We start from the raw sequence: 15202 nt of genomic DNA, 5'->3' as shown, positions 1-15202 counted from the left end.
AGTTATACAACTCCTTGGCATGTACCCAAAGGAGTCATCCTATTGCAGTGATACTTATACAGCCATATTTGGTGCTACTCTTTTCACAATAGCTGAGATGGAAGTAACCTAAATGTCTCTCACATAACAAATGAATAATAAGTGATGCCCAGTACTAGGTGAGACATCTACAGTTGAACTGCTACAGCTAAGACTCATGGAACATAGAGGAATGACGGGTATAGAGAAAACGAATGTATTCCTCACCTCTCACAAGTAAAGCTTCCTTATACAACAAAGTGCTATACACACAGAAGGCTACCACTGGCCAAATTTAATAAGACACTGCAGAGTGTGTATCCCTGGATAGGATTCCTATATTGAACCTCACCCACCCCTCTCAGGGACCACTGCAGAAAAGGGAGCAGGAAGATTATAAGAGCCAGGACTGATTCATGAACATAGTGGGGCAGTGGCTTTTGGGGCATGTGTGAACTTGTGGCAATGTTGACATTGAGCATGGGACCCATGCTGTCTCAAAACAAGGGCCCTGTGGAGACGAGAGAAATGGGTGGCAGGCCAGCCCTCCCTAGACTGAGAACTATTGGAGACAGATTGCTACTGGTTGAAGAGAGTATCACTTACACATTATCTCTAAATGGACTGACTGGACGCATTTGCAATGAAGGACATCTGGGTGCAGATGTTTGACTGGATGGGAATTACCATGTATGGCAGAATGGATGAGGTCTGGTGGGGGGATGGGAAAGGCATAGATTGTGGAGGGGGGTCTAGATTTGATTTAGAACTGTTGTATGAAAATACAAAAGTTCAATATTTTTCTTAAAAAAATAAGAAAATTGATACAAAAGCATTTCCGTTTAAATTTTGCTTAAACATTAATGTTTTCATTCTTATCAGTAATCTCCTAAGGGTCTTATTCTAAATTAAAATAAAAAACATGAGATTGGGGAGGTAACTGCTGATAAGGACACTTACTGCATAAGCATAAAGACCTGGGTTCAAAAGCCCAGCCACCATATCAAAAACCAAGTGTGGTCTTGTGTGTTTGCAACCTCAGCATTGCAGGGTACAGGCAACAAGCTCTGAGCCTTTCTGGCCACCAACCTAGCTCCAAGTTCAATGAGAGACCCTGTTTCAAGGGATAAGGCAGAGAGTGATGGGGTAGGATACCTGACATCCTCCTCCAGCCTTCAGATGTGCACAAAGGCACAAAAACCCATGCAGACAGCACACACACACACACACACACACACACACACACACACACACAAAAAGTAGATAAGAAATATAGATCACTTAATTTTTAATGTTCTTTTACTGGTTATTCTGAAACTTTGGAATTAGTCCAAATAAATAAAAAGTTAATACTAAGCAGAATATAATAAACTGATTTTGTTAAAGTATAGCTTTCACACGGAATATCTGAATAGTAATTTCATTGAGAAAAGAGGCATGGCTTAACTGGAGCTGAGCTTATCAGTAGGATTTTAACTTCATCACCAGGTACAAAGGTCCAAATACCTATTTTAACCTATAAATGTCTGCATGAGAGCTAGGGAAAACTGAGAAAGGGCAGTTATCTTTGGATACAGAGACTGTGAATCATTTCAAATGATACGATAATCAAGCTTTCAGTTATCAGAGCAGAGGGTCTAATGAAATATTTCCATAAGCACAGTAAATATTGTGAGAAAAAGAAGTACTGAGAAGGAATGAGAGACACAGTCAAGTTATTCTTTCTATTAAAGGTCCTTGAAGAGATGTTCTACTGTACTATAACATTTAAGAGGATTTGTTCCCAACAACGACAATGTTTCTCTTAATAAAGAAAATAGATTGGACAAGTACAATGTAAAATTGCTAATGTTAAAAGGAAGCAAACAATATTGTGCAGTGCACAAGAGAATTTTAAAAAGTACTCACTCAGCTTGGTGCTGTCTAGAGTTGCTAATTGATGAATTAAAAGGCAGGAAAGAGGTCTTAGTAAAAAATCTTAGGAAGTCCTAGCAGAGTCAACATATACCTGATAAATCAGTGACCCTCTTTAGAGTTCTTAGTCTCATTAATAAAATAATTTAAGAATGATCACAAAAGGGAGCTAAAAAACAATATAGCAGAGTTTCCAAGGAAAACTCCCGTTTAAGCAAGCGGTAAATCAAGAATGAAGGAGAATGGAGACGGGAAGGAGCAAAAGCCATGCTGCTTGACATGAAGCAGCTTGAAGGTCAGCCACCTGGCAGCAGGCAGCCACAAGGCCCGGAGAGGAGCCCAAGAGTAAGGAAGCCCAAAGCCTTAGTTAGAGAGTGAGCCTGTAAGTATGCCCTTCCCCGCATCTGGAAGAAAAAGACAGTAGAAAATAAAAAGCAATAGTTATACCTTTCTGACAAAGGATGGACAGACCCAGCAAAACCTTATGGTACAGACTGCACTAAGAAGTGGGAATTCCGGGAAGGAATAGTACAAAATATTAAGACTAAACTTCCTAGGCCTGGTCACCAGGCAGGACCCTGATTTGCACCTTTAGATTAATCCTTAAGGGAAGTGACAATGTCATGTCTCCACCCAAAGTTAGTTTCCATTCTTAACAAACTGACAAAGTGTATTTGAAATTAACTTCATATTTTATTTCATATATAGTCTTAAATATTTTAATATTGAATTTTGAAATAAGTTTATTGTGTTAATATTGGAAACCATTTTAAATTATTTTATAATTAAGTAATTAATCTCATTTTCTTATCTATCTAAAGGCTTTTATTGAAAACCAGATAGAATAGAAACACCTTCTCCATCCAATTCTAGCCATTTAATTTCTTCTACCTTCTTCATGCAATGAACTATTATTTCCCAAATGCAATATGTTAGAAAAATGTATAATGGCATGCATTATGCAATTTAGCTAAAATTTATTAGCTACAGATTACATAACAAAGCTTTTAGCAGGTGGTAATTGAGAATGAGTATATACTTGTTCATTGACCATGAGTATATGAAATTTATATATTGGTAAGGGAAATATTTGACACTTAATAAACAAATACATTTTAGCATAAAGATGTCTATGTGAAGGTTAAAACAAGATGGGCAGAGGACAAAGGAGTGTGAAGAGATGATGGCCAGGGAGGTGAGGTGTTCTTACTGAGATGGCCAAATAGACATTTTGAAGGAATGGCTTTGGGGCCAAGACTTGAAAGACAACCTAGTTCCATAAAATTCTGTTCAAGGAACCATGAAGAAAGTTTGACTTTCAATAACATTGGGTGCTCTTTACTCTGTCGTAGATTATCTGACAGAATGAATGGCACAGATTTGAGGACTTTCTGAGGTAAACAGTGGTAGACAGATAAAGAAAGAATGAAAGTCTTGAAATTCTATAAAATTGACTATGAGTTTACTTTCATTTTTCTTTCCAGGAGCCTCATCCTAGTATAGTTTGAAATCCAGAAACCAGAGTGAGCACAAAAGGTCAGACAAATAAAGCTCTAGTTAAAGAAAGCCTGTACCTTCCGCTGAGTTCCTGTAAAGAAAAATCATTCCAAGGAGGAAAAAAGTTCAGCAGAAATAACCTGGTTTCTCTCCCTTCCTTCCTTCCTTCCTTCCTTCCTTCCTTCCTTCCTTCCTTCCTTCCTTCCTTCCTTCTTGACTTCTTTCCTTTGATCCTTTCTTTGTTCTATTTCTTGTTAATTTTCTCTGATTCCCTCCTCTGTTAACTCTATGCAACCTCATGTTATGAGGCATCAAGGAAGACACTAAGGATCCAAACAATGTAGAAAGCAAAACTTTCTGTCATTTAAATTGAGCTAGAACACCACGTGACTTACTTCAACTTTCTACATAATTTATTTTCCAATCTTTTTTTTTTCTATCACTGAGTCATAAATCTATGACCCTTGAAGGGTGAAAGAGATAGCCCCAGGGTTACCTAGGTACTATGGAGATTACAAAGAGGAAAGCTCTCAGAAAATGTGGAATCTAAAGTTTAATAACAATCTCAACCTCAAGGCATGTAGGTATGGATTTTATCCTCATAAATATCAAAGGCTTTGGAAAACTAACTTGGTATGATGTTGAAGTTACAAACTGACTTCTGTAAAACACATCTGTGCTGGATAAGTTTAGTTGTCAACTTAACACACCTGGGAAGAGAGAGCCTCAACTTGGAATTGCCTCCAATGTACTAGCCTGTGGTTATATCTGTGAGACATTTTCTTTATTGTTGAGTGATATGGGAGGGCCTAGAACATTATGGGTGGTGACATTCCTGGGCAGGTAGTCCTGTATTGTATAACAAAGCAGGCTGAGCACTGGTCAGGAGAGCAAACCAGGAAGCAGCATTCCTCCATTCTCTGTGCTCCAGGTTTCAGCCCTGAGTTCCTAACTTGGACTCCCTCGGTGATGGATGTGACCAGGGAGATATAAGTCAAATACACCTTTTCCTCCTCAAGATGGTATTGGTCAGTGTATATAGAACAGCATCTAAGATAAATGTAAATATCTCAACAAAATCTTTGAATGCTAAATGGGAATTGAGGCCACAATTCACATGTCTCCTAACACATAAAAGTAAGGATGTCTGGCTGGAGAGACAGATGGCTCAGTGGTTAAGAACACTTGCTGTTCTTCCATAAGACAGGAATTTGATTCCCAGCACCCATGTGGGAGCCAAAAACTGTCTATAACTCCAGTTCCAGGGGATTCAACATCCTCTTCTGGCCTCTGCAGGCATTGCACATACATGGTACACTTACATAATTCAGGCAAAACACTGATACATGTAAAAATAAATATTTTTTAGTTAGATAAAAGAAAGTAAGATGATATGTAAATGTCCAGGAGTAGCTGAATGAACTTTGGCTTAAACAGAATCACTTATGCTTCTGTTCAGATAGGAAAAGGTGCTTGACATGCCAGCAAACTATTAATATAATATCTGACATACTTCAAAACAGATATCATAAACATGCACTAATGAGTAATTAGAAATACTCCTACAATTAGTGTTGAATAGAGTGGTATGCCAAAAGGAAAAAGATATTTAAAAAAATCAAAATGAGGGTCACCCACAAAAATGCCTTCCGTACAAAGATGAGATATGAGTTCAATTCTCAGAACACATGTGAAAAAGTGAGGCAGAGTGACACAACTTGTATTTCCAGCATTGGAAATACTGTTATTCAGCTAAATGGATATTGATGGGATTTTTTTTAATTTTTGTAAACGTTCATTGAATTTTTCTGTATTTCATACAAAGCATCTAAATCATTCTTAATCATCTTTGTACCCCATTTTCCATTGGCACCCTCTCATAGTTCCCCACCCCACTGGAATTCATACATTCTGTCATTTATGTTAAGGCCTATAGTTTCAAGTTAGTGTCCACAGACGTCCCTCAGTACAAGTTCATTCGCTGCAGTCTAGGCAGACTATCTAGAGTCCCTCCCTTTAAGGAGATCAGTGCTTCCTCACCCAGCAGTAATCAGTTGCGAAAAATTCTTCAACTAAGATTGGGGCCAGACATTTCTACAGTCCTGTCCTGGGGTATTTTTCTGCTTGAGTTTTCATGGGTATTGTGTATGCTGACACCACTGATACAGGTTCATATGAGCAAGGTCCCAGGACCTTGTAGGACTTTATTTTTATATGGTCATGCACCTCCTCCCTGGCTCTTGCAATCATTCTGCCCCTCTTCTACAATGGTCCCTGAGGCCTGGGTGGTTGGAGTTTAACATAGGAGTCCTGTCCAAGAACTCAGACTCTGCAGACTCTTACTCTCTATCCTTTGGTCATTTGTGACCTTTTATGTTCCTAGACCTCTGTTGCATGAGGGAGCTTCATTGATCAGAACTGAGAGATGCATTAGTGTCCTCTTTACCCCTTGTTCTATGTTCCATGGGCCTTGGGTATAAAGGTTGCATTATAGATGTGCCACTTAGGCTTGGACAATTCACAGAAAGTGTCAGAGTGTGACCAGTTGTGGAACCATGTAAAAGTCTCCATCTATTGCAAAAGAAAATTCTTTGAGGTGTCATGAGTGGGATTACTTGTCTGTAATATAAGTATACACATTTTACACATAGTGAGGAATTACATTTGTCTAGTGATGTGACAGTTTTAGGGTTTTCTCTAAGATCTAAGACCTCTCCAGCTGTGTGTATATGGCTATGTTCACAGTACCACACATGAGTTTCCTCCCACTGACTGGGCTTTAAGTTCAATTTGGTTTCTGTTGATTGCCTCCAAGATACAAGTGCCATGACAGCACCAATATCTTTTGCTGGGCCAGACACTGATGTGGTTATTAGGCTTGAAGCTGGTATTGGACCACTGCTTGATGTTCTTCCTTTGCAGCTTGTATAGGGCTCTCCAAAGCTATGAGAGCTAGCCTTCATGGAGGTGACTCCAGGTCAGTTCCAGCTCCATTAATCCAAAACCTGTGTCAGAAGTATGTCCTGTCTTCAGCAATAGGGTCTTACCTTCAAGTTCTGGGAGGCATCAAGGGATGTGGAAATATCCTGTGTAATTTGGGGAGTCTCCTGGACTAACCTGACCAACAATTCAAAGGAAATTTTCCTTATTTGGTGCTGTTTGTTGTTATGTAGCCTTCAGGTATAGACATGAATTCATGCAGAGAAATTGTATATGTCATCGTCAGTAGGTTTTTGAACCAATATGATTCCCTCCGTTTTTTTTGCACTAGCTGTGCATTTATATCTCTCTTCTCTCTCTCCCTTTCTGAGTCTGTGTTACTTCACTTAGCATAAATTTATATTTCCAACCATTTATCTGAAAATTTCATGATTTCCTTTTTTCCTTAATGCGGAGTAGAACTCCACTTATCCATTGAAAGACACTTTGAATTTTTCCATGGCTTAGTTATTGTGAAAATAGCAGCAACAAACATGGATGTATAAGTATCTCTGCAACAGGATGAGTCCTTTGGTTTTATGCCAAGGAGTGGTATAACTGGATCAAATGGCAGGTACTTGAAACCCTGAAATTTTTGGAAGAAAACATTGGCAATAACTTATGAGATATAGGTGTAGGGAAAGGCTTCCAAAACTGGACATTAGTTGCTCAATAAGTAAGGTCAATAATCAATAAGTGGAACCTCACTAAACCAAAAATTTCTGTACAGCGAAAGGAACAATCAAGGAAGAGAAGAGAAAATAAATACACAGAGCAGATGAAAATCTTTACCAGCAACACATCTGACAGAGGTTTAACATTCAGCATATATAAAAAATTCAAAAAACAAAGAATAAAGAAAAGAAGTGACCCAATTAAAAGATGGGCTAAGGATCTGAACACTCACTTTTCTATAGAAGCAACAAAGATGGCTAAGAAATGTCCTATACAGTTTTCAACATCGTTAGTAATTGGGGAAATGCAAATTAAAACCACTTTAAAATTTCATCTTCCTCAGTCAGACTGACTAAGACCAAGAGAACAAATAATTTTAAATGCTGAAGAGGATGTGTGGAAAAGGGAACTCATTCACCACTGGTGGGATTGCAGCTGGTGGGATATAATTGCTATGGAAGGCAGTGTGGCGAACTCTTAAAAAACTAAGTGCATACAGTTTTAAAATTACTCGTAATGACATCTTACAATACCCATAGATTAGTGAATCTCTCAGTTCTTAACAGAGAAGCTTTTTCTTGCAGAAGAATGTGATTAACACAGAGACTCACAACTGGTCACTGTAGAGAATAAGAGACTGGAGAATCAGCTGTAAATTGGAGAACTGTATCACACCCTCTGTTCTCAGGGCTCAAAATTCATTGTAGAAGGGGTAGGGGCAGAAAGATTGTAAGAGCCAAAGGTGGTGAATTAATAATAAAAAAAAACCTGTTTTCTCAACACAAAAGCATATTTGCACATAGGAGCCTACGTATTATGACAGCATAAACAACTTGGTATGTAAACCCAAGTCAGACAAAATTCAAGCATGAATGGGGGATGTGGGCAAGAAGCCACAGCCCTAGCTAAGGAACTGTAAGCCACATTAACAATTATTTGGAGAGAGATGTTTTCTTTAAGAGTGTAAGGCTGAATAGAATGAACATACTTCAAGGGATCACTCCTACCCCAAAGTATTTGGGGAATACACATTAGACTCTACAGACCTCAAAAACGTTTTAGAACACATGAAGTGAGGAGTTAGGCTTGGGGAATGATCTGAAAGGAGATGTGGGAGGAGGTTTGACTATGATCAAAATACATTATATAAAATTCTCAAAGAATAATACAAATATTATTTAAAAATATTATGTTTTAAAGCTATTAATGGTAGGATATAAAACTAGAAAAGGGTGTTTATGAGAAGGGAGAAAGAAACGTTAAGAGGGCAAAAAAAGGCAATGAAATACATAGACTATGAAAATAAAAGAGATGTTTATCTGATGATAGAAAGGGAATCAGCCAGAAGCAGAGAGGCTGTATTAGTCAGGGTTCTCCAAAGAAACAGAGCTGGTAGAATGAATATATATGTATAGAGATTTATCAGCTTAGCTTACAGGATAGAGTCCGAGTAGTCCAACAATGGCTGCACCACACTGGAGAGGCTGAGAATCTGTAGTCGCTCAGTCCACAAGGCTGGATGTCTCAATAGTCCCAATCTGGCGCAGAAGGTCTGACAAATTCCAAAAGATCAGCTAGTCTTCAGTCTACAGCAGCAAGACAAACTCACCAGCGAGAGAGAAGGCAAGCAGCAAGGAGCCAGGTGTTCTCCTCTGCCTTGGCCTTTTATACAGACTGCCGTCAGAAGGTAACACCCACATTTACGGTGTGTCTTCCAGCTTCAGATGATCCAATCAAGATCTCTTTCATTTCAGTTAATCCCAGATACAGTCAAGTTGACACCCAGGATTAGCCACCACACAGACATTACAAGAAAAGGCCAAGAGAGGGGGAGAACAAATGAAATTAAAATAAATTAGCACATGTGATATGAAAATTCTATAATGAAACATTGCTTTTTAATTTGGTTTTTTGAGACAGAGTCTCCCTATTGCCACCCCTGGCCTTGAATTCTATCTGTAGACCAGGCTGGTCTCAGTTTCACACAGATCCACTTGCCTCTTCCTCCCAACTGCTGGGATTAAGCATATGCATGAACAGGTCTGGGAAAACCCATTGTTCATTCTGATAACCTAAAAAACTAATTTAAAAAATTGCTAATGATATTTCTTTAGATTCAATACAAATCTGTCTGAGGAAAGAAAAAACTTACACAAAGAGTTGTAATCAAAATCACAATAAATGAAAGCAAAACGATAAAAAAAAACTTTAAAAATAAACAAAAAAGAATAATTGATATCTACACGAAAAGAAATAAAATGTAATATGGCATATCCTCAGTCTCATATTACCAAATATTACATACGCTAAATGTAAAGAGACTGTAAACACATTAATGAGCAGGCAGAGATTATAAGGATGAAGAAAATAAGGCCTCCTCTATATTTTCTATAAGAAAAAAATCTCAATTTGAATATGGCTATTTGAATAGATTTTAAAAAGTGTCCGGAATGGGAAAACATGATGTGGAAGCTCACAAGTGGAAAAAAGCTCAGTTTATCACATAGCTTGTAAAATGTCCTATGATTTATATAAGAAGACAAGTTCTATACATGAAGAATGCAAGATTCATGGAACACAGTGGAACAGGGGGTAGAGAGAATATTAATTCATTTTTCAACTGTTACCAGTGTACCTTTCTCATGGAACAGGGCTTAATATATAAGAAGAAGTGCATGAAATCCATGGGGGGAGTATGAAAGGAAGAGGGTAAAGGGCCTTAATATGATTAAGATATATTGTTTGACATGCACAAAAATTCAATAAAATATATTTCAAAATTTTCCAAGTACTATGATTGGAGAGGCCTTTTTTTCTTGGATCTGTCCACATTCGTTTTCACTTTACAAAATGAGAATTTTCTGATTTTTTTCTGAAATAGTTCCCAATGAGCAATAATTTATTTTTATTTACATTTTACTTCATTATTATTATTATTATTATTATTATTATTGTGTGTGCAGGCATGTTATATATGGACATCTATGTCATGGCACACATGTGAAGGTCAGAGGATAACTTTGTCGAGTTGCTTCTCTCCTACTTTTATGTGGTATTTGACTGTCCAGTTTATGCAGGAAGTGTTTTTTTGGCTGACATATCACTGGCCTATGAGTAGTAACTTAGAAATAGAAATAGAAACTGTGTTTGCTAAGGCCAAAGAAAATGAAATGGAGAAATAAAAAAAATTATTTGTACTTGAAGAAAATAGATTTTAGGGAATGTGGAAAAGAGAGCAATAGGGATGAGCAAATTTTATCCTTTCACACTATTCAGCACTCCAGTAATACATCCGGAGTCCATGAGAAAAGTGAGCCATGCTGAGCCGAGATAAATAAAATCAGTGCAGAAACTAATGAAGGGCACTTTTGACTGAGAAACTTCCAATTAGAAACATTTGTTACTAAATGAACATTTTGATGCCAATTCCTAAACTATTAATAGAATTGAAAATTACAGACTAACACATGTAGCTTTTGAGGGCATGGTTTTAAAATTCTGTTTATGAGCAAGCATTTTTTTTTTTAAATGAATAAGAGTATATCATGGCATTTTGCATCACAAAGCTGGACACAAGAAGATTGATTTACTAGCCTCAAGTGTGATGAGGAGTAGTGGTAATGTGGTGACCTAAGGGCAGTGTTAATATGCTTATATATGTAAGAACAAGCAGTTCTTGGTCTATAATTTACCATTTAAATACACCTCTGATTACTATAGTAATTTAACCTTCATCTAATTACCCTAAATTACTTGTAAACATCAGCTAGTAAAAGTTAATTGAAAAAAATATAATTGGATATTTTGTAGACCTAGGACACAACTGGGCAATTCTTCCTGAGTAATAGTTTTAATGAGTCACTCCTTCAAAGTAAGAGCTTGGAAAACATATATTACTGCTGTTGATTATTATGGTTTGAATCTTTCTTGGCAAGCTATTTTGTTTTTTAGTCAATAAATGTTTATTGAGCACTTACAAGAAAGTTAAACATCATTCATTGGTGACTCCAGTATTTTTGGAGTCAATAATATTTTACAGTTCAAAATCAATGACATCATTTAACAAAGTTGATTAAAAATGGAGGAGTCACAGCAATTGTTTAGATCAGGGGGTAGTGACACTATTTCAGTGTGAAATTTTTGCCTAGGATGAAGGAACTGAAGGAATAAGCTGACAGTAAAGGCCAGCATTAAAGAATGCAAATCGGAGAGAAATATTAGCATTGTAAATGCTGCATTTAAAGACTTATGTTTGAGTAATTGAAAGCAGAGGGTCTGGTGTCAAACCCTAGATGCCAAGAAGCAGCAATTCAGATTTGTATCCACTGGCTCTAAACTAGATGACTCTTGTAGTTGGACCTGTGAAAGATAAGATGGCATGAAGAAAGAAAAGCAAAACTGAGCTATATCAGAAGGAAGGTGTCATGGATTCAGAATGACAGAGATCTAAGGGCATCCTCTGCCTTATTTGCTATTTGATTTTAACATTTAAAATATATTTTATTATTGTTAGATGTTTGTGTGTGTGTGAGAGAGAGAAAGACAGAGAGAGACATAGAGACAGAGAGAGATCAAGCTCAGTTGCTCAGCATTGTGTGTGGTAAGTGCCTTTACCCAGTGTCTTAATATCTTAGTTAGCCTTGTATATCTGGGGTAAACACCATGGCCAAAAGCAACTATGGGAGGAAAGGTTTTATTTCACCTTTACCTTATAGTGAGGGAAGACAGAGCAAGAACTCAGGGCAGGAACCTGGAACACGTACCATGGAAGAATGCTGCTTACTGGTTTGCTTCCATGGCCTGTACTCAGCCTGTTTTCTTATACAATACATGAACACTTGTCCAGGGGTGGCACCACCCACAGTGGGCTGGGCTTTCCCACATAATTCAACAATCAAGAAAATGCCCCACAGACATGGCTACAGGCCAATTCAATGGAGAAAACTCTTCAACTGACATTCCCTCTAACCAGGTATGTCAAGTTGACAAACTAAAACTATACAGCACACCCAGTGAACAATTTCACCAGTCTTGATACATTAACAATGTTGCTATATAAATATGCTTGTCATTTTTTACTGCACATGGATTAGGATGTAATTCAATATGTATCTTATATTACTTTTGTAGTTTCAATATTTTTGTATTTTTAATTGGTCAAATGGAACACAGTAATTTATAATAATGAAACATATTGATTAATATAAAGACCTTTTTAATTTAAAAAGATAATAGGTTTACAATTATAAATCTATCAAAAACTATCAATGAAACATAAAAGGGCTAACAGATCTGAAATGATTATAACAAAATAGTTAAGAAAAATAAATCATATGCTGTAGATATAGTCAAAATTCTGTTTTTTTAAAGCACAATTTAAAAATTTGGGCTTTGAACCTTCATAATCTAAAACAAGGTCACAGTTCTCATCCATAATTCTAAATGATCAAATAAAAAATAAATATGCAATAGACTATGAAGGGGGAATAGTACAAACCACCCAAAATTCTATATTGGGTAGTTGTATTTTCTGAATGGAAGCAAATGTGTAGTGTTTCTATCCCTAAATAGTTGTCATTTAGCATAGTGAATGATTAACTGATAAAGAAAATATAGCCTGTGAGACTCATAACATGTCATATCTGGTATTTTCTTAATGCATTATTCAACACTGCCTGCTAGGAGTACTCATCATGATTATCTAGAAATTGAATTTCAGCTCTATGAATTTGAACTAATTATTTAATATAATGATTTATCCTATCAGTATCTGTATCACATTCTTTGAAATCATATTTCTTGTCAAGGTACTTCTAAAATTCTATAAAAGACAATTTAATTGAGTATAATTTATAGAATGAGTTTATTTGGTCTCAGCAGCAGTACTTTCAGTAAATACTGTATTTGTTGACTGTATTGCATTTAATGGAACAGTGGCAAATAAAATTTAAACATTTTGTCCAAGGTCATGGGTAAGAAAGTACCAGAGCAGTCAAGCCCAGGAATTCTGGATCCGAAATATAAGTTTTGAAATATCAATCATTACAGAATTATTAATACATATTTAGAAATTTGAAGAATATGTGATAGAAAAGGAAGATTTAAATTGTTTTTATTTATTTTTATGAGTATTCTGTCTGCATGTATGTAAGTGTACCCATGCATGCAATTTCTGAAGAGGTCAGAAGAGGACATCAGATCCCTCAGAACTGAAGTTACAGATGGTTGTTAGCCACCATGAGTGCTGGGAACTGAACTCAAGTCCTCTGCAAGAGCAGCCATGCTCTTAACTGCTAGGCCATCTGGTGAGTCCTGAAAAGAGAGATTTTGAAAAGAAATTGTTTACAGAATTTTTACCAAGTTATTGCACATTCATATTCCTATCTATGAAGGAAACTATTATAACTGTCTTAAACTGATGAAAACAAGTCATCACAATTTTATAAATAACTATACTTTGTGATCTTAAATTTTAGCTTTTTTCAGAATCTGACTTTGTATCCTTTTCAGTGCCTTTACTGTGTGGTACAGTAGTACCAAGCGTCCCTTCATTTCCACTCACCTCTCTGGTAATTGAGCAGAAAGTCAACCTCAACAAGCATACGAAATCTGTATAATCTCATTCTTATGAATTCTGACAGGGATTGTTACTGTTTTGACATGTTGCCCCTGTAATTTCATAACATTATAGTGTTAATGACAAGGAAATAAGAAATGTGAAGATATAATTAAAGTTTCTTATATACAGAATTTAGGTAAAGAGTTAAAGAGGAGATTGTCCTTGTGGGCTTCGTCAGAAAAGCATTTTAAAGACCAACTAGGGGTCAGCTAATGAGACTGGGAAACTTGAAATGACAGAAATTGTGCTGCTTCTATTGCATATAGCAATCTGCCCCATTTTGAGAGGACCAGATGGCTAGTGTCTGTGGGAAGATGTGAGAGCAAGCCCTGCTAACAGCCAGCACAGACTGCTCAACTCAGACTTCCACTGCAAGAACTGAAATCTACCAACCATGAGAATGGGCTCACAAGCAATGTTGTCCCTTGTCCTCTGTCTGAGAATAATGTACCAGTCAGGTAAAATCGTAAATGAGCACCCAGCTGAATATGTTCCAACACTTGACCTTTTGAAAGTATATGGTAATAAAATTCTGTGAACTGGCTGTGTTTGTGATAAACTGAAGATCTGCAACAGTGTTTAAACTGCCAATTTGATTGGATTAAGAAGCACCTATGGGCAGTGGCTTATGGAGCTGAAGCTCTGTGCCTGGGCTAAACCAGTCCGCTTATCTGAATTACTAAGGTAAACATACCTAATCATTTTTCTTTTTTGTATCTTTTTACTTTTTCTTAAACTACTTGCCAAAGCCTGGGAATGCTTCTCTGATGCTCTGTGCCTCCTCGAGCATTTTCTGAATTGTCTCACACCTCACCTTGCCTTGTAGCTAGCTGCTCTTCTGTCCTGTGGTAGTTTGCTGAACCACATACCTAGCTCAAAAGGCCTGGCCTTCTTGCTTCTGTTTCTCCATCTCTCATATGGGCAGCTGCTGAGACTTACAGCTTGCCTGACTTGGGTTTTTCTATTCTTATCTAAAAATATTTATTTACATTTATCAACAAAATTTGATGGTATTTTAGATCATCTCCCCTACCTGCACTTCTCCTTGCTGCCTTCCACGCAATAATGTACTTAATGTGCATATATATATATATGTGCATATATATATATATATATATATAAACGAATCAAAATTTTTTTGTTTATTTTATGTGTGTGTTTTTCCTTTAGGGAAAAATGTGCACTACATGCATTCAGTTCCCCCTGGGGGCCAGAAGAGAGCATAGGAATCCTTGGAACAGGAGTGAGATGCCATTTGTGTGTTGGGAACTGAACCTCAGGTCCTCTGCAAGAGCAAGTGTTCTTGAACTCCATTGCTCCAGTCTTAGGTTTTTCTTTTAAACTCAAATAAAATTTTCCTTGATCTCCGAAAATTTAAATTAAAAAATATGTGGCCAGGAGCAATGGTGCATGCCTTTAATTCCTGCACTCAGGAGGCAGAGGAAGACAGATCTCTGTGAGTTCAAGGCCAGCCTGGTCCACATAGTGAACCAGGACAGC

The sequence above is a fragment of the Nannospalax galili genome, unplaced genomic scaffold, assembly GCF_000622305.1.
Source record: "Nannospalax galili isolate Female #2095 unplaced genomic scaffold, S.galili_v1.0 scaffold105, whole genome shotgun sequence".
Lineage (NCBI taxonomy): Eukaryota > Metazoa > Chordata > Mammalia > Rodentia > Spalacidae > Nannospalax > Nannospalax galili.
This window is presented reverse-complemented; position numbering follows the sequence as displayed.